Below are 21112 nucleotides of genomic sequence, written 5' to 3' on the forward strand. Positions count from 1 at the left end.
GTTGTGCATTAGATAATTAGCTAATGTGGTGTTAGCGATTTGCAGCATTCCCAGTACAGTAGTTACTAAAAGGAACACTTGGGGAATATTGCGAATGCTAAGGTAATATTACTTAGCTATTTAAGGCAGTTGAAGTGTTTTCAAGACAGCTACTGAAGTAATTGTTAATAATCGATTGTACAAAAATATACTGATATATTATTAGGATGACATCCTCTTTATTGTATCCGTGATATTTAGGCAAAAGACCAATATGCCTGTATGCACTGTTTCATAATTAATTATAACAAAAAGTTTGCAAAGAATATAAAACCTCATTCTTCAGGATTTAAGTCAATCTAGAGAGAATGAGGATGAGATCTAACATGGGGGGGGAGGGCAGATTATCCTACATCTCTACCTACTTCAGGTTTCTTACACCTTCGTCTGAATTACCGGCCATTGTTGGAGACAGGATACTAGACTAGATAGATCCCAGGGTCGGATGCAATATGGAAATTCGCATATGTTCCTATTGTTTCATTGTCAGCATATGTCACCAAAGGGAGGGGGGCCAAAACTTCATAGTGTTTAAAGTTATAAAGTCCAATTCTCCCTGATTCTCCAAATTGTGCCTGTTGCTTGCTCTGGTGGACTGCTCTGGCATAGAGATGCTCTGGCCATGTCCCCCCAACCCCTAAGCTTGGGCCTGTATGAGTGGATAGCTAGAGTTGCTATGTTGGTTTTGCGCTGCCCAGAGATTCCCCTACTCGTGAGAATTCTTAGCCAGCCAAATTCACTGGCTTTATGTTCCCATTTCTCTGGCAGAACAGATCCTGTAGGTCTACATGGTAGCAGACATTGCTTTTACTTTGTGATACCTTAAGTCAATTATCCATCACCAGTATCAAGTAGAAAAAAGCCATTAGTACAGAGCACTATAGCACCCAGTGTTACAGTGGAGAAGGATCGTGATTAATGTACTGTAGTAAGCTTCCTGGCAGCCTGACCAAGTGCAAAGCATGCCATTGAAGCATCATCAATTTAAAAAAAAAAAAAAGCTGCTGTCGTCTTCTTCTCCCCTGCAACCATGTATCTGTTATTTCTTTCTGTGCTTCTGTTGCTTCCAGAAGAGCCTATATGACTTTCTCCTTGCTAACTGCTGTGAACCAACGGGTTTCAAATGTGAACTGCAGTCTCTGGATAGGATGCTATGTTCGACTGTCACCTTTAATGTACTACACCAACACATCAATTTGATTTACAGTCCCCTGGTTTCAACATAGAAAAGTAGCAATAATGCTATAATAATAATAATAAATAATAGATCATTCTATTTTTTATATTCTATGAAAATACATTTTGTAGTTCAGGACCCTTATTGAACACCGCTCCAAAGAGCTATAGATTGTATCTCAGCATTAATCAGAAACAGAGAAGTTTGATAACTCCTTACCAAATAAAACGAACTCATCTTAAAAATGGATTACTTGTGCCATTTCACTTTTTTCTTTTTGATCTCATTGACATTGTCATTCTAATATTGTGACAGGTGTGGTATAAGAAGGAGAAGTGTATACCTTACCATACCAGTGCTGAAATAGGAGGAAATAAGTGGAGAGAGTAAAGATCTATGTAAAGTCACAGAAAATGGTAGAGAACAGTAATGAGTAATCCTCATATTAAGCATCCTTTCTCCACATCCTTCAAACTTTTTGGATTTTATTTCCTTTTTAATCTTCTACTTTGGTGTTTTCTAGTAAAAATCTTTAAGTTCAACAAGAACATTTATACTATCACAATGGTATCTAGGCATCAGATGAAATGTATCAGTAAAGGATATGGATATCTGCTATTGCATTTAGCTGCTGCTAAGTGGATTTTTGACCTTTATTTAATGGGAATGACCCCCAGTTTCAGCCGCTGATGTAGTTGCATCAAAACCAGCCCAAGCTACACCGATAGAACTTATACTGGTTGCAAGCAGGGGTAAACTGCACCAAAGGCAAACCACATCTTTGCCCTTTCTACAGCAAGGGATTGCACTGGTGCAACTATGCTGATGTCTGAAACTGGTGCTAAATCCGTAGGAGACAAGACTAATTCCCAGTGTAAGTTATACCCACACGAAACTCCCTTTTACTGGCAGAGCAGAGCAAAGAGTTCTCAGAAGTTGGTGGGCTATCTTACTGTGGCACTCTGTACCTTGGGGGAACACCCAGCACCCCCATGTTCATCTTTATAAAATGATTGTGTGATATCCAATGCAAAGTTTGTCATGTTGAGTGTCTTCAGAAGGCTGATGATGCACTGAGCATGGTTGTTATAGTGATGTTTTAGTAATTGTTATAGTGATGTTATAGGTTATAATTTCATGTATATAGTTATGAGGCTGAAAATGTATCCTCATGTCTTAAAGAAAGCCCAGACAAAAACTTTCCAGAAGCAGAGGGGCAATTCACACCTCATCAGGGCGTGGATGGGACAAACCCAGCCCAGCCTCACAGGAACAAAGGGCGGTGGCCTAGGCAACAACAAAAGAATCTGTTAGATTCTCGAGGGAGTCACCCCTCTTTCTTTGGTCAGTTTGGAACTGTGATGAGGTAATGCTCACCTGACTCTGAAGGGGTGGGGTGGGGGCAAAGCCAAGAGGGAGGAAAGGACATGATGATCATTGTGCCAGAGAAAGAGAAAGAGTGACTCTGCACTTTAGTGAAAGAGATGACAAAGCATATTTTATATTTCCTTGCACCAGTCACCCTGGTATCTACATCCTTTCTCCCACCCTCTGCCAGTCTTGGCTGTTTACATTGTAAGGTCTTCAGGGCAGGGAGTGTCTCTCACTAGGCAGTGCCTAGCACAATGAGGCCCTGATCTCACTTGTGATTTCTAGGTGCTACTACAGTACAGTCAATCAATAAATAATCTAGGTACAAGTAAGTACTGAAACATCACAGGGACCATGCAAAGGATGTCAGGAGAAAACTTTTAGGCAATAGAAATGGGGATGACTCTTAGCAGTCCAAATACTGTCTTTAAGGAACCTAAAATAATAAGAACTTCAGTTAATGTGCAGGCAGCAGGTTCCTGGCCATCAGAAGTGATAGCATTTGCCTATTTATTCTTTGCTCTTACTTGCCCAGGAGGGGGCCATATTCTTTGTTAATGAATGCAGTCTGAAGTGTTGTGCCTGCAAAATGCCTTACCTTAAAGTGTCTCTGCCTTAATTGAAACAGGTGCTTGACTGTGCTTCCTGCCAAAGCCCACCAAGATGCAATGGCTGGGCTGCATGCTTGAGAAGCTGTTTGGCTGCTCTACCTGCCAATTAGCTCATTTGTCCTGCCACCACATGCAGGTTAAACACTGATGAGCAGGCTCCGCAGTGTGTACAAGTTATCTCATTTGGATACTGCATAAGGGATTGCAAGTTTTAGTTGAGCCATGATCCATATGCTACAGAAAGGCATGTTAGAGCGTTACCCTGTTGCAGAGGGGGTGAGTAACTGCAACTTGAGAAACAGGAGCTAGCTAATTAGCTGAATAAGGCTAGTGCAATTGGGTAGTTTTAATTAGTATTTAAGATGCTTGAAAATGCTGTTAGAAAATTATGAGACTAGTACTGGTTGTAAGAAATGCCAGTAATGAATGCAGATGCACAGAGCAGTATGGATGATGTACACAGCTCTAGACTGAGTCAAAATGTAGAATTAATGCTGCTAGGTCTTAAAAAAGAAAGACATTTCTAAATATCCTGCCAGCTAAATCTATTAGAGGCTACCATTCCAGGTGCTATTAATGAAAAGTGACGAAGAATGGTCAGAAGCTGCCTGTGAAGTTAAATTTGCCCCTTACTTTCATGTGTTCCTTATTGTATTTGTCTTCTGTTCTTATTTTTCAGTTTTTATGGGGATAGATCCATGCACAACTCTCCTTGATATCAAAGGAAGTTGATAAAAGCTATGCTTTTTCCCTCTTTCATCTCTCTCTTGCTGTTTCTCACCTTTTCTCTGTAGTTACAATTATAGTGGTGGCCACCTAGTGCCAAAAAGCCCATTCAGAGTGAGGTTACTCTTGCTCCACTGAGTAGTCCCACAGCTGTCTAGCCCACTGCTAAAAAGTGGGCATTCCTAGCCAGGGAGGGGCATAGTCTGGGTAGTTTGGGTATGGGCTGATTGAGAACTTCCTGGAGGCTCTCTCTACTAGGGAGGTGCCTATGGGTCGCTGACTGCTGTTTAAAGTGAGGGGTGAATTGAGTCTGGAGTGGTGAACTTGGTCTTTACAAGACCTGGTAGTTAGATACTAGGAAGTGCATCCAGCTGGGACTCTGTATAGTACAGACAGAGTGAGCTCTATATAAACAGCAATAAAGAGCTGTTTGGGATCTTCTGGTTTATGTGATGTGAGCTGCCTCTGATACCAAACCAGGAACGCTACATCCTGTAGGTATTCTCACAGTAGCCCAGAGCTATTACAGTCTATTGGGAAACTATCCTGAGTTTTAAGAAGCTGAAAAGTGTTAACCAAAGTGTTTTAAAATGTGTTTTGGTGGTGGAGTATGTGCAGGAAGAACTGGTACTGTGTGCACCATTAATAGTACATCTCAAATATTGTATTTCTGTATTGCTGGGGAAGAAGATCCACACCCACTTGAATCCAACCTTGCATGGTTAATAGAAAACATCTGAAAAATCCCATGCTGTATCTGTTTAAATGTGCGTTATCAAACTCACTTCTCTTTCAAACTTTGCACATTCCTAGTACTGGGAACACCATGTGGCTACTTTGAAACCACACCATAATATGCCTCCCTAAATTTGTAAAACAAACAAACCCCTACATTAGAAGTAGACGTGTGTGATACAAGACAGCATAACTGTAATGAATAATGTGACAGGGGACAAGGCTTCATAAGGAATTGCCTTTGTCACTCTCTCTTTTTCAGAAGGGGTCAAATCCTGCCAGGGACAAAGCACTCTAAATTGCCATTGAAATTCATGGGAGTTGAAGGTGCTCAGCATCTTGCTGGAGGTGCTCAGCAACATGCAAATTCAGGCCCTTTATCCTTGGAGAATGATCCTCTCCTACAGCAATAACTGCTCCTTTTCTTTTAGATGGTCTTTAATCTCTTCTATTGTGTTTCATTCTAAATATTCAGGGAGAGTCTGTCTCCTCTTTTTTGTGAATGACACTATCAATGTCTTGTTGTTTTTGTGCATTATTATGAGGTGGAACCTAGCAAAGTGCATCCTGAGTTCTGTAATTTTTACTTAGCGCTTCTAATGTTTACTTTCACCTTCTTATAGTTGCTGTGTCTTATAGTCACTAGAAAGAATTTCCTGGGTAGGGCATTTCCTTTTGTCTACCTGCTTTAAGAGTATCTGATTTTTCTTCTATTTAATTTACAGTCTGTCTCCCATTAAAATGCTATATTTTGCATCAGTGCCTGGTTCTTTCAGCAACAAAGTGTTGCATTTTTATTTCACAAATTATTTTTGTTATACTCCAGAAAAATTAAAGCAGATGCTTGGTACAGATGCAAGCAGTTGCTGGAGACATCATACAGGGGATAGTGAGACAGTACAGTTAATATGAAACTGAAAAGAATACAGAGAAACTGGATAGAGATTATACAGACAACAAATACACCATTAAATAAAAATGATAGTGCACTGTCACCCCTCTGCCTCATGGCAGCAGAATCAGGCCTGGTAGGTTGATTTTCTGATGGATCAGAAATCAAAGATGGGGAGTCTGTATATATTCTTAGTACAATTTGTTCATTTACTCTGTATACCCCAGTTCTTGAACAGAGGTGATCATAATAGGCATGCAGGTAAAGCCCTCTTTCAGAAGTCTCAATCCAAAACCCAACAATGTTGAGTTCCCAGGTAGTAACGTCTACTCTGATAACTGACTGTAGTCAGAGAGATTAAGGCAGAGAGCAAACTCTTGCTGCTTGCCATAGCTTCCCCAAAGAAAATACTTCACAAAACCAAACTGACAGTATAGCATTCCGTCAAAGACTGTATGCTGCTCACTAAGAAAAAGAACTCGTAACGCTATGTGTGACTGCCATCTGGTGACTTCCACCATTAAATTTTTGTGGGAAAGGTGCCAAAATACACCCGGTGTATGTGAAGCCAAAGGGATGTTAGCATGCGGTAAACTGCATTGTTGAATTGGGGCCTTATTGCACTTGTACCATTTTCTACAGCAGGAGGGTACAAAGGTGTAGGTGATTTCCAGTATCAGTGTTTCAGTATCAGACAATTTGCTACTGCAAATTTGCAATTTGTTATTCTTCTGCATCATTAAAGGCCTGATCCTGCTCAAACATCCTGCTCAGTTTTTACCTCAGGGGAGTCTCCTATTGACTTCTTCACTTGGTGATTTATCACGGAACAAGGATGTCAGGATAAAATGGGGCACAAATAAGTAATCTCCGCATTTTTTTAACAATTTATCACAAATTCATTTGCGAATCAAAGTTCTTTTAAATAAAGTACCTTAACTCTATCCTCTTTTCTACAGCTCGTTCACAATAAATAATAACGATAATAATAATTAATATTGAAACAAGCCTAGATTTCTCCAGAGATAATTTACTAATGTTGCCTCAGAAGGAATAAAAAGATGAATGTGATTAACAGTAATATTTTAAATTCTGTCAACATGCAGTGCAGGGTATCACAAATGTTAAATTAATGAAACAGACAGTTCCTCTTTAAATGTTAAGTCAGTTTATTAAAGGATGATCTAATTATTATAATGGCTTTCAATACTAAATGAATAAAAGTGCTTGAGAAATAAATCTTTTTTTAATCTTTTTTTTAAAAACATTCTGGACTAGCATTGTGGAGTTGAGCGAGGAACTTCCTTTTGTACTTATCCTGCTGTGATTATAGGGCATGTTCTTGTAAAATGAGACACTGGCCTTTAGTTCAGGGCTTTTATTTACTTACATGAGGATTAGAAATAGTAACAGAGGGGAGCACAATCCTCAGTCTTAGCTCCCATTGATTTCAAAGGAAGATTAGCCTATGCAAGACTCCGTTGGAGGTGGCAGGATTTGGTCCAAATAATTATATTATCCAGAACCTTCACAGCCTCCATAGTTCAGCCTCCATAGTTTCAGTGCTCTAGACACTGATGTCGTCTCTTAACTGCATCCCTTTACAATTAAGAGTGGTGGCCAAGATTGTCAATGATGACTAGTGATTGTGGGAGCTTCCATTTTTTTAGTGTCCAAATTGTGAATACCAATAAAGGGGTCTGAATTTCTGAAAGTGCAGCGCACCTACCCTCTCAAAATCAGGCACCCTTTGAAGGGGTCTCCAGCAGCCAAACTCACTAGCCACTTTTGAAAATCTTGACCTTAGCTTTTAGTTATGTAAGCACTAGTTAGGTCAGTGGGGTTGCACAGGTATATCTGGAGCAAAATATTGTCCTGGAGTGCACAGACAAGAACCAAAACAAGGGCTCTTTTGTCAGCATGTGGGTGCAGCAAGACACATTCCATCTGTTACGCACTAAAGGAGAATCTCTGGGCTCCTAGGATCTGCAAATTAAAGTTATGCCTCCAAATTGAAGGAAGAGTTTTGTTGCTTTTTCTGGTTCTGATGGCAGAGTCACTATGTCCATAGAGGTTGCTGAGTTGCCCCTTCTCACTGTGGCTCATAAAAGTAATTCCAAAGAGAATTTTTTCTAAACTGATTTAAATGAAACTGGTTCAACTTCTTCCTGTAGACAAGTCCTTTGGAACCTAAATCCAATGAGAATTAGGCTCCTACGTGCCTGAGGGCTTGTCCATGTGACAAAGTGCATAGGGTGTGAATTTAAATCCATTTAATTAAATTGGTGCAAAAGTCTGTGTGGATGCTCTTATTTTAGTATAAGAATGGCTTGTTGTGGTTTAGCTTGAATTGATTAGGAACAAGTTTAAGCTAAATCAAAATAAACTGCTCATACTGAAATGAGGGTGTCTAGGGAGTCTTTTGCACTGGTTTAACTATGTCAGTTTAAAAGCCAGTTTAAATTATGTTGATGCAAATTGCTCATGAAAACAAATGCTAAGTAACTTTTCAAAATGGGACTTAGGCACCTAAATCATGTAAGCAGTTTGGAAAATGTACCGCATTTCCTCCTTTGAAATAAATTTCAGCAGTCAGCATTGTAATAGACCTTCATAACGTCAATGCAATTCAGTTTTCCTTGTCAGCTTCTGTACTTATTCCCTCACTTCTGAAGCTACATAGGGCTCATTTCAGGGTTTTGTTTTAGGTCTGACTTCTGTGCCCATTTTTTCCCCCCATATCTTTAGAAAAGTAATTCGTGTTGTGTTCTTTTCACTTCTCATGCTAGCCATGAGTCATATTACATAGCAGCATGCTGGTTTGCCTTTTCGTTAGCACAAAGGTTTACGTGCTCCACAGTGGATGCCTCACATGATTGTATATTATGTGACATTGTGCAAATGTCAACATAGTACATTGTTCTTGCATTGAGGAGATTCTCGGGAAGATGCTGCTGTAACAGGGAGTTTTCTCCTGAGGTGATTTCGCCAAAGTCTTTGCTAACGGGTAATGAAAATGGGGAGGAGGGGGAATATTGGGGAGATTTTTCAAAGAGGCAGTTAGATGCCTGAGTCCTATTTAAAGGCAACAGGAGTAGGGCATGTCTCTCTGTACTATTAACAGAGGACCAGATTCTCCTCTCCCCCATCCTAGTTTTTTACCTCTGCAGGACAGCCTTGTTCATGTAGCTTCACAAATTGGGCCAGGAGTTCCCCAAACCAAGGCTATCCTGGAACACCTGTATGGGGATGGCACAGTGGGGAGGGATAAACAATATATATCGTTGAAGGCTGCTTGCACTTGTGCCAGCTTCTTCTGGGAGCTGGGAGAAGGGGTGAATCTGTGGTGAATCTGGCTGTCCTGCTCCTCCAAATCTCAACAGCTGGAACTGTGCAGAGTCCCCACAGAAGAGCTTTCCTGGGGTACCCCTCCACCATGACTCTCATACTGAAATCTGCATGAGCAAACTTCATTCCACCTAGCTACATGTAAGAGGAGGGGCTGAATAAATTATGTGCTGTGTTTGTAATTGGAAGGAGCGCTCTTCCTCATTAAAGGCCTGTTCCGAAACCAACTGAAGTCAGTGGAAAGACTTCCACTGATTCCAGTGGAGTTTGGATCAGGCTCTAAAATGGTAGATTATTAGTATAATAATGCTATCCATTGTTACAGAGCTCTTGATGTTCACAAACACTTATAGATTAGGCCTCTCTGTACCACTCTGAGAGAGATGTAAATATTATTGAACCCATTTTATAGTGGAAAACAGGCTCAAAGATGTTCAGTGACCTACTCAAAGTCACACAGGAGCAACTCCTTGTCTGACTCACACCCTTTACACCTTCAGTGGAATAGGTGGGGTTCCTGGATTTTAAGTTATAGCAGCTTGTGGCTCACAATGAGTGCGCTGGGATAAGAACCCAGGAGTCCTGGTCCTCTGCTCCCTGCCTAGGTAATACTCTGACCACTCTGACCACTAGGCAACATTCCTCCCTTGTCATCTCTTGGCTCTGGGACAGCTGAATATTTCCTGTTTTAATAAACAGCTAACCAGTATTTTTCCTTCTTTTCTAGGATCCCAGTTAGCCATGGTCCCCAAGTATTCCATGATGGGTCCTTTCAGAGGACACATGAGTATCAAAAGTAGCCGTAAGTACTAAAATGAATACTTGAATGAATACTGCAAGCTCTATCTTTCAGGTGATAATATAAATATTTGTGGGACTTACATTCATTTTGTGGAAATGGCATTATTTAATAGAAAAAGTTTAGTGGTTAAAGAGATAAAACAGACAGTTGTCTATACCATGATTGACTGCCCCCGCTAATGATTATATTGAGCAAGTAAGATTTTGCAAGCAATCCAGCTCAGGATCTTTGCCTGGAGCAACTTTAGAGGAACAAATTGAAAATTTGCCCTGTAACTGAAATTTCCCTTTTAAGTGCATTCCCCCTGTGACGGGTTGGATCACAGAAATCCCCTTGGGGTTGCCAACTGATGTGCCAAGATTACTTCGGCCCCTGCTTTCCCTGCCAGCTTGGGACTCCAGAACCCTGCCTGGTTGTGCCAGACACGCATGCCGGCCACAAACACAGACCTAGGTCTGAACCATATCCCACAACTGCAAGCTTAACTGAAAGCAACTTAAGAAGTGTTCCTGTCTCTAACACTCAGATGCCCAACTCCCAATGGGTTCCAAACCCCGAATGAATCTGTTTTACCCTGCATAAAGCTTATGCAGGGTAAACTCAGAAATTGTTCGCCCTCTAAAGCACTGATAGAGAGATATGCACAGCTGTCATCCTACCCCCTCCCCCCCCCCCCGGTATTAATACATACTCTGGGTTAATTGATAAGTAAAAAGTCATTTTATTAAATACAAAAAGTAGGATTTAAGTGGTTCCAAGTAGTAACAGACAGAACAAAGTGAATTACCAATCAAAATAAAATAAAACACGCAAGCCTATGCCTACTACAGTAAGAAGACTGAATACAGATTAAAACCTCACCCTCAGAGGTGTTCCAGTAAGTTTCCTTTTACAGACTAGTCTCCTTTGAGTCTGGGTCCAGCAATCACTCACACCCCCTGTGGTTACTCTCCTTTGTTCCAGTTTCTTTCAGGTATCCTTTGGGGATGGAGAGGCTCTCTCTTGAGCCAGCTGAAGACCAAATGGAGGGATCTCCCAGGAGTTTAAATAGACTTTCTCTTGTGGGTGGACACCCCTCCCTCCCCCTGTGTAGAAGCCCAGCTACAAGATGGAGTTTTGGAGTCACATGGGCAAGTCACATGTCCATGCATGACTCAGAACTTACAGGTAGCGGCCATGGTTCACATGCTACCTTGAACGTTCTCAAGTAGACTTCTTATGGGGATTGGAGCCTTCCAAGATCCATTGTCTGTTAAGTGTTTCTTGATTGGGCACTTAACTTGCAAATTCCCTTCTAAAGAAGCTGGCCAAATGCCTTACTAAGGCTACTTAAAATCAAACCAGTACACAACCAATATTCATAACTTTGAATACAAAAATGATACATGCATACAAATAGGATGAATAGATTCAGTAGATCATAACCTTTACAGAGATATGTTACATGGCATATGTAGCATAAAACATATTCCAGTTATGTCATATATACATTCATAAGCATATTTCCATAAAGCCTTATGGGGTGCAACATCCTACAGGACATCCAACATCCCCCAACCCCTGCCACACCTTACCCACAAGCTCAGTATGGGTTTAGTCCTGCAGTCCTTTCATGAAGGCAGGCAAGAAACCTCCACCAGCCTTAGTGCCTCCTGTTCAGGAGCCAGACACAGTCAGAGCCATGTACCCTCTTAGTACAGGGACTGCTGCCTCTTAGTGCCCGTAAGGTGCTAGCCTCCTCCAAAAAGAACACAGGGGGCAGAGAGCAGGCCATTCCCCCACAACAGGTTCCCCCACACCAGCTACCAAAGTTGGCCACCTGCACAGGAGAACGTATGCTGCATTCCCTGAAGGGGACTGCAGCAGGGACATTGCTTTTTCATACCTGGACAATCAGGCTGCACTATGGTTGGGAGCTGTCTCAGGCCCAGTGCCTGCCAGAGCTCCTCCTGCAGGGTTATCCCTGAAAATCGCAACAGAAATAATCACTCTATAAGAGGGTAGCTGGGGATAATTAACAAATCAAAAACCCAAAATAAGAGGATGTACCAATGTGTATCCTAGCCATCACTGTGGCCTCTCTGCTGACAGGTCATTATTATTATTGTTATATGTACACCTAGTAGCACCTAGGAGCCCTAGTGATGGACCAGGACCTTATTTTGCTATGCGCTGTACAAAAACACAGACCAAAGTGACGGACACTGCCCCCAAGAGCTTATGATATAAGTATACGACAAGAGACAACAGGTGAGTACAGATAGATGGGGGAGCGTAAGACACTATGAGACAATGTAGGATGATAGGCAGTGATCTCCGCACATAGCCCCTAACCATAGCCCCTTCTCCCATCTTGCATAAATTTATGCACACACTTCTGGGGAGGGACTCTGTGTGTGTGTGTGTGGATTGCATCTGGCACATGGTGCGTGCTACCACAGTCTAAACAACAGCAATAAAAAAAAATAATGCCCTCAGTCCTTCCTTACGCAAAACTCTCATCCCAAGGAGCCAGTATTGAGAGTATTTCCAAGGGGACTTCGCTTTTTTTCCCTTCTGTCACAAGGAGGATTATGAAATCTAGAATCATACAAACGAAGAGACTTTGAGAAGTCATCAAGTCCAGCTCCATGCACGGAGGTAGGACCATGTAAACCTATATGATCCCTTAACAGGTGTTTGTCCGTGTTCTTAAAATCCTGCAATGATGGGGATTCTGCACCTTCCCTTGAAAGCCAATTCCAGAGCTTAACTAGAGTTAGAGAGTTTTTCCGAATATCTAACCTAAATTTCCCTTGCAACAGTTTAAGCCCACTACTTCTTGTCATAACTTCAGTGAATATGGAGAACAATTGATCACAATTGTCTTTATAACAACCCTTAACATATTTGAAGACTGTTATGAGATCCCCCCTCATTCTTCTTTTCTTAAGCCTAAACATACTCGTGCTGGTTTTTAACCTTTCCTCATGGGTCAAGTTTTCTAAACTTTTTATCATTTTTTGTTGTGTACTCTCCTCTAGACTCTCCAATTTGTCCACATCTGTCCTAAAGTGTAGTGCCCAGAACTGGACACAGTACTCCAGTTGAGGCCTCACTAGTACCATGTAGAGCAGGACAATTACCTCCAGTGTCTAACGTACAACACTTCTGTTAATACACCCCAGAATGATATTAGCCTTTTTTGCAACTGCATCCCATTGTTGGCTCATTCAGTTTATGAACGACTGTAACCCCCAAATCCTTTTCAACAGTACTACCTCCTAGCCAGTTCTTTCCCATTTTGTAGTTATTTATGCATTTGAGTTTTCCTTCCTAAAGTTAGTACTTTGCACTTTATTGAATTTCATCTGGTGGAATTAAGACCAATTCTTTAATTTGTCAAGGTCATTTTGAATTCTAATCCAATCCTCCAAAGTGCTTGCATCCCCTCCTACCTTGGTGTCATCAACAAATTTTATAAGCATACTCTCCACTCTACAATTCAAGTCATTAATGAAAATTTTGAATAGTACTGGACCCAGGACTGACCCCTGTGGGACCCCACTAAATACATCTTCCCAGTAACAGTGAACCATTGGTAACTATTCTTTGAAAGTATGGTCTTTCAACCACTTGTGCACCCACCTAATAGTAAATTTGTCTAGACTGCATTTCCGTAGTTTGCTTATAAGAATGTCATGTGGAACTGTGTCAAAAACCTTACTAAAAATCAAGATATATCATATCTAAAATGCTTCCACTAGGCCAGTAACCCTGTCAAAGAAGGAAATTCGTTTGACTTGGCATGATTTGCTCTGGAAAATTCCATGATGGCTAATCCTTATAATCCTATTATAAGTATAAGTGCTTACAAACTAATTGTTTAATTATTTGTTCCATTATCTTTCCAGGTATCAAAGTTAGGCTGACTGGTCTGTAATTCCCCAAATCCTCTTTGTTCCCCTTTTTAAAGACAGGTACTAAATTTGCCCTTCTCTAGCTCTCTGGGTCTTCATCTATCTTCCAAAAGGTAATGGTTCTGAGGTTGCTTCAGCTACTTCCTTAATTGTATTCGAGGATAAATTTCATCAGGCCATGCTGACGTAAAACACATCTAACTTATCTAAATATTCTTTTACTTGTTCCTTCCCTCTTTCAGCATGCGCTTCTTCCCCCTTATTGTTACTATTAATTGTGTTGAGTATCTGGTTACCATTAACTTTTTTAGTGAAGCAAAATAGGCATTAAATACCTCAGCCTTCTTGATGACATCAATTAGCTCTCTTTTTAGTTGTAACTCATTTTGTGCCTTAGCCCTTCTCATTTTGTCCCTACCTATACTTTTGTGCTCCTCCTTAGCAATTCATCCATGTTTCTACTTTTTGTAGGATTCCTTTTTGATTTTCAGGTCATTAAAGAGCTCCTGATGGAGCCATATTGGCCTCTTATTAGTCTTCCTATCTTTCCTTTGCATCAGAACAGTTTGCAGTTGTGCCTTTAGTATTGTCTCCTTGAGAAACTGCCAGTACTCTTCAACTCATTTTTCCCTTAGATTTTCTTCCCATATGATCTTATCTACCAGTTCCCAAGTTTGTTAAAGTCTGCTTTTTTTGAAGTCCATTTTGTTTATTCTGCTGCTCTCTTGCCTTTCTTTCCTGAGAATCATGACATCTATAATTTCACCGAACTTGCCTTACACCTGCGGATTTCCTACCAGTTCCTCCCTGTTGGACATAATCAATCCTAAAATTGTTGTTCCACTGGTTACTTCCTTCACTTTCTGAAATAAAAAGTTGTTCCCAGTGTATTCCGGGAACTTATTGTAAATTTTGTGTTTTGACATATTACTTTCCTAGAAGATGTTTGGGTAGTTAAAGCCCCTGATTACTATCAAGACTTGTGTTTTGGATATTTTTATTATTTGTTCTAGAAATGCCTCATCCTCTTCCTGATTTGGTGATCTATAGAAGACCGCTACCATGATGTCACCCCTATTTTTCTATCTCTTTTATCTTTACACAGAGACTTAACTGGTCTGCCTCTTATCTCCTTCTGGACCTTAGAACAAATGTATATATTGTTGATATATAATGCGACAGGTCCTCCCTGCCTGTCCTTCATGAGCAACCTATATCCCTCAATACTGATTATAATTCCAGATTTATCCCATCAAGCCTCTGTGATTCCAATTAAGTTCTAATTTAGGTTATGGACTAATACTTCCAGTTCATTCCCCATACTCCTTACATTCCTGAATAGATACCTAAGATGTGGAGCAGATTCCCCCACTGGTTTCCCTTTTGTTGCTTGTAAGACGCTATTATAATTTTCCACGTCCCCAACAACATCTAGCCTTCTCATAAGGTTGCCTTTTTATGCTTACCTATGGGCTTTTGTAACCTGCCCTCATTGAGCCTAGTTTAAAGCCCTCTTCATTAGGTAGGCGAGTTGGTGTGCAAAGCTGTTCTTCCCCCTTCTTGGTCAAGTGGACCCCCCTCTCTTCCCAGCAGACCTTCTTCCCACAACAGCATCCCATGGTTGAAGAATCCAAAGCCCTCCCATCAACACCATCTGGGCAGCCAAGTGTTCATCTCCAGTATACACATGTCCCTGCCTGGGCCCTTACCCTCAGCCGGGAGGATGGATGAGAACACAACCTGCCCCCAAGACTCCTTCACCCTTGCTCTCAGAGCCCTGCAGTCACAGCTGCTCTGCGCGGGGCATACTGGGTAGTATCATTAGTGTCCATGTGGATGAGCAGCATGGAGTAGCGGTCATAGGGAAGGATGAGCCTCAGCAATTGCTTTGTGACGTCTCAAACATAAGCTCCAGGCATGCAGCACACCTCCTGGGTCATCATGTCCGGTTGGGAGATGGATGCCTCCCCCACCCCAGAAAGGAGTCCCCAGCCACCACCAGCCTACACCTCCTCCTCTTGAGTGCAGTGGCTGTGAGCCTCCCAGCTTTGGAGGCAGATGGCTCCTCCTCAGCCATTGGGGTCTGCTCCTAACCTTCTGTTGCCAGTACAGCATATCAGTTCTTGACCTCCGTGGACAAGGAACCTTGGAAGTGAGGGAAGTGGAGCACTGTCCATTGGCCAAGGTGGCCAGCAGCCAGTCTCCTCCTTATAGAGCAGCTGGTTCTCCTTCCCCCTCTGGTGCTTCTGTAGTCATCTATAGTCATCTAACATCCTGTCTCAGATGTTTTCATGTGTGTCCTGTCGATGAATTCCTTGTACTCCTGGATGCAACATAGAGAAGCTGCCTCCTCCTGCGGCTTTTACCTACTTCCTGAGGGACTCCACTAACAGACACCTCTCACACCAAATGGTTTCCCCCGCCTGACTTTTGCCGTCAGCGACATGCAGGCTGCATTCCCAGCGAGTCAAAACTAGGGCCTGAGTGGAAGCCTGTCTGATGGGAGGTCCACAATTGCAGGCAGAGGAAGAGCAGGCAGTGAGGTTGGTGGTATGCCATTTTTTTCCCATTGTGGCTTCTTCCTTGTAGAATACCTACCTTCCTCCACTGGCAAACTTTCTTAGTCTCTCAGCTGCCTTCATCTTACCAGCCACTGAAAGCCTGTGTGCTTTTTAAAGTGTGGGCCGCACACACAGCTAGAATGGGTGACTCATTCCCTCTCACTGAGCTGCTTCCAATCACTGGCCTAGTCAATCAAAAACTGCACTGCTCTCACTTCAAAGAGCCCTACTAGAGCTCTTCAAAAAGCCATGCTAAAAAGGCAGGTGTTAACTCACATAACTGTGTATCTTGAAGCTCGGACAAGGTAGGTGAGGTAATATCTTTTATTGGACTGACTTCTGTGGGTGAGAGAGACAAACTTTTGAGCCACACAGAGCTCTTCTTCAGGGCTTGAAGCTAATGTTTGTGGTATTATTTGATAGATGTGTTCCAGCTACACCAGAGGATGTTTTCCTTAGACTAAATTGAGCTGGAAACTACTTGTAAAATGACATAATTGTTCTAAAGACGCAAAAGTGACTTTTCAATTATTTCCTCTTAGTCTCTCCCTTGGGAGAGTTGTTGGTGGCTTATCTAGTTTAACAAGAGAAAACACAGCTCATTATATGCCACAGGTACTATAATGTTTCCCATTCTTGGCAAATAAGCTTTGACATTAATTCTTTTTTAAATAGAAGCAACAGCTTTCACTGTGGCCCTTGAAGCAGGGGAAGTGTCTCCTCGGGCAACACATTGGGAGTTAGGTTGAGGAAAGGGGAAGTAGTTCAGTTTCTGCATGGTGACAAATCAGCTAATTTTACTGGGGATTTTTTATTATGTTTTAAATCGTAAAACATTTTATTAAGTTGAAAAAAGAAATGAGTTAAAAGATATTAGAGGTGTCTGTAGTAGCTAGCCCCTTATTAAGCCTACATTGAGATTTGCACGTAGGATCCGGCAAAACACTTAAACGTGTCAGAGTAGCAGCCATGTTAGCCATGTTTTGTTATCTGCATAAAGAAAAGGAGTACTTGTGGCACCTTAGAGACTAACAAATAAATTTGCCACAAGTACTCCTTTTCTTTAAATGTGTGTAACTTTAAGCACCTGTAGTCAGTGATGAGCTGCCAAAATCTTAACAACCGGTTCCCTATAAAAAGTTCTGATTTAGGGGATGTGCCACAGTATGTATTTTTTGTACCTTTTTCCATAAGAAGTGGCAATGCATTGAGTCATTTGGGAGTCATACTTAACAATAAAAAACATTTTAACATGTTTATTACAATAGAAACAAAGTATTGCTTTCTTAAATGAATTTAAAATACATTTGAAAAGAAGAAAATATAAAGAAGAGATGTATGAGTAAGCAAACGATAATAATATTTAAGAATGAAATGCCTGTTCTTGTATTTTAAAATATTACGTGTGAACTACTTAGGTTATTAAAAATAAAAAGTGTAATATATTCATGTTGAAGTATACAATGCAACAAGCAATATTTTAAAGAATATTTAAGTACATTATTTATTACTAATTAGGTAGTAATTTCCAAATGGCTTCTTGATCTTCTCCATAATCTTTGGTGTTGGATACACGAACTCTGGTATCTAATGCAGATTGATGACTTCTCATCCATGCTTTAACATATGGTATTGGGTTCCAGAAACTTAGTGGTTTTCCCAACAAATTGATGGTCATAAAGCTTGAGATATGTGTAATTGTTAAATTCACCCTTTTATCACTACAAATAATATTCATCAACGAAAAAGCTCTTTCTGCTTCTGCAGAACTAATTACAATTGTGTTAATAATTTGCTTTGCTTTCCTTATTGTTTCCAGATCAGGAAGATGTTTTGGTTGAATGTTATTCTCTACATAGTCACGAAAATCATTTAAATTGACTACAAATTTTATGAATTTGTTTAATTCATGCACTTTTTCTTCTCCTGATTTCCAGGGTAACCTGACTTCTTTAATATTCCATGAAGTGGGATTCATAACATTGAATAATTCAACTATTTTAGGTGTATTACTAAAATGACCTAAATTATCTTCTTTATATTTAATGTGATTTTCGTTTAATAATCTTGCCTTCATTTTTTCAATAATACACTCTATTACTTTGTCTCGTGGCAGTGATTTAAACCTTACATTATATTCAAACTCTATGCATTTAAAAGCACCACTTTCTATCATTTCATTAATTTTATTTTCATGTATACCAAAACTATCTTTTAATTGTATGAAAACATCAATCGTTCATTTGATTAGCTTATCTGCCTTTGTTAAACTCAATTGTCTCGCTTGCAGTGCATTTGATAATAATGCAAGTTCATCCAAAATGTCAATCATTAATGCCAAGTCTTTTAAAAATTCTTTGTTTTTCAATCTTTTTTCCATGCCTGAAAATTTCTTATTTTTGGAAAAATAAAAATAAAGAGCTGGATAAGCTCTCCAGACCTCTTTGACAGCTCTAAGGCTACAAGAAGCCCATTGTGGACCAAAAACACAGCCTGTTTTGATTATTTCAATATATAGTTCTTCAGAAACTTGTTAAGTTCAAACTGACTTTTATTTGACTGATGAAAAATTGCATAAATCTTGTCCAAAAAATCTTGAAATGGCTTATTTCATTAATATAATTTATAGTATCATCTAAAGCCAGTTTTAGCCGATGATTCAAACAATGCCAAATTGTTATGTTTGGAAAATCTTGAATGAGTCTTGTAGCAACTCCAGATTTATGTCCAAGCATGGTGCTCATGCTATCAGAACAAAATCCTATTAAATTTTTCCTTAAATATTCTGTGTCAAATCCTGTATCGGTTAACGTATTTCTCAAAGTATTGTAAATATTTTCTGCTTTTGTTGATTCTAATTCCACTAAATTGAGAAAAATTGTTGGTGAAGAATCTTGTAATTCACATTTTATAAGAATTACAAGCACAGTTTTACTTGAAATTGTAGAAGCTTCATCAATAATAATAATACAACTCTTTGAATTGTTTTCAGTGATTTTACTAAAAATTTGTTTTCTTATTAATTCAGCAATATACTCTACGATTCTGATGGCTGAAAATCGAGAATTTAGGCTGTTCCCTAAATCAGTTTCATTCTTAATTTGTAGCTCTACTTCATCCTCCATGTCTGACATTGGTCGGTTTCTTTTTACTAAGCTGTAAACTATGTTAAAAATTTTGCTGGTTATTGCAATATTTTTTTTCAGTAACTTTATCAATCACTGTAGTGAGAGGTTCTTTTTTAGATTCATTTAAAATATTTATAACTCTCACATGAGAGCTTGATTCGAAATGTTCCTTCATTTTTTTTTCTTAATGAAGCTTGCTGAACTTTTTTATCAGTTCCAGATGCTTTAATAGTACACTTCTGCCATTCCGAAGAAATTTGTAAAGATTTTCCTCCAAGGACCCCCAAATGTGACATATTTGCACAGTGGGAACAGCCAAGTTTTTTTGCCTTCAATTATCAAGCCATTATATTTCTTTAAAAAATATTGTGCCTGCTCGGCAGTCCAACAGTCGGGTACTACATTTTCACAATCATGTAAATCCTCTTCCATTGCGGACACATTTTCAGATGATTCAACATTAAAATATTTTCATCACCAAAATTATTGTCATTGGCGTTTGCAATATTTAAATATTTTCACTACTAGAACTACTGACTAATGATTTTGTCATTTTAGTGGAAAACCAGTCACTAATGCTTTTCTGGCGTTTCATTATGAAGGGTAAATAATATTGAATAGAAAACTTTAATCTTCGAATAACAGTCCAGTTAGTATTACACACCGAAATATCACACGCAATTTACTAGAAACAAACAGACCGACTGTGACTCACTGGACGTGTTGAATTGTATAGAAAACAGTTGAGCAAGTGCACGAATGAGGCAAGTGCAACCCCTGTTAATAAAATAATAAACGAGACGTTTGTCTTGCGTCAGGACGAACTTGGATGCGACCGAGTCTAAGCCTGCAACGACATTACATGCGCACGCGCATAGCAACATAAATCTTGAACTATCTGTTGTAGAAACGGCTCTTTAACTGCTAGAATTCTGTGTTCCTTTACATTTGAAGTTTATTTTGTATACTGTATTACAAGTCTTCGTTAATTTAAGGTTTCCCGTGCCAGTTATAAATTTTACATTTACCTGAGCCCCCCATGGAACCCCAGAATGACAGTGGGCTAAGCGGGGCCAATGGCTGGGACCCTGTCTGGCAAGGGGCCGGCGGCCAGGACCCCAGTCTGGCGGCGGGCTGAGCAGGGCGGCAAGGGGCCAGCAGCCGGAACCCCAGCTGGCAAGGAGCCGGTGGCCGGAACCCCAGGTTCTGTCTGCCACCCTGCTCAGCCTGCTGCTGGACTGGAGTTCTGGCCACTGGCCCCTTGCCAGCTGGGGTCCCAGCCCTTGTCCCCACTCAGCCCGCTGCCTGGCTGGGGTTCTGACCGGGGTGGTGGACAGGTGGGGTTCCAGCCTGGATGAACGGAACTGAGCGGAGCTGGCGGCTGGGACTCCGGCTGGCAGGAGCCGGCGGCCAGAACCCCAGACTTTGTCCGCCACCCCACTCAGCCCACCGCTGGACTGGAGTTCTGGCCGCTGACCCCTTGCCAGCTGGGGTCACAGCCAGGCAGTGGGCTGAGAGGGACCAATGGCTGGGACCCCAGCTGGCAAGGTGCCGGCGGCCAGAACTCCAGTCCGGTGGCTGGCTGAGCGGGGTGGCGGACAGAACCTCAGACTGGCAGCGGCTCACCTGCCGCTGGTCTGGGGTTCCGGCCGCCGGCCCCTGCCAGCCGGCGTCCCAGCCGCTGGCCCCTCTCAGTTCCGTTCACCCAGGCAGGCAGCAGGCTGAGTGGGGCCAATGGCTGGGACCCCAGCTGGCAAGGGGCCAGCAGCCAGAACCCCAGACAGTCAGCGGGTTGAGCGGGGTGGCGGACAGAACCCCAGACC

At 41.1% G+C, this 21112-nt stretch overlaps 2 pseudogenes; one reads left to right on the forward strand and one right to left on the reverse strand.

Moving 5' to 3' along the window:
• LOC125633748 (spermatogenesis-associated protein 7 homolog) overlaps positions 1–21112 on the forward strand; it is an 87971-nt pseudogene that overhangs the window by 9335 nt on the left and 57524 nt on the right.
• On the reverse strand, positions 17672–19721 carry LOC142071367 (E3 SUMO-protein ligase KIAA1586-like; annotated as a pseudogene).

This window comes from Caretta caretta, chromosome 3 (assembly GCF_965140235.1).
Source record: "Caretta caretta isolate rCarCar2 chromosome 3, rCarCar1.hap1, whole genome shotgun sequence".
Lineage (NCBI taxonomy): Eukaryota > Metazoa > Chordata > Testudines > Cheloniidae > Caretta > Caretta caretta.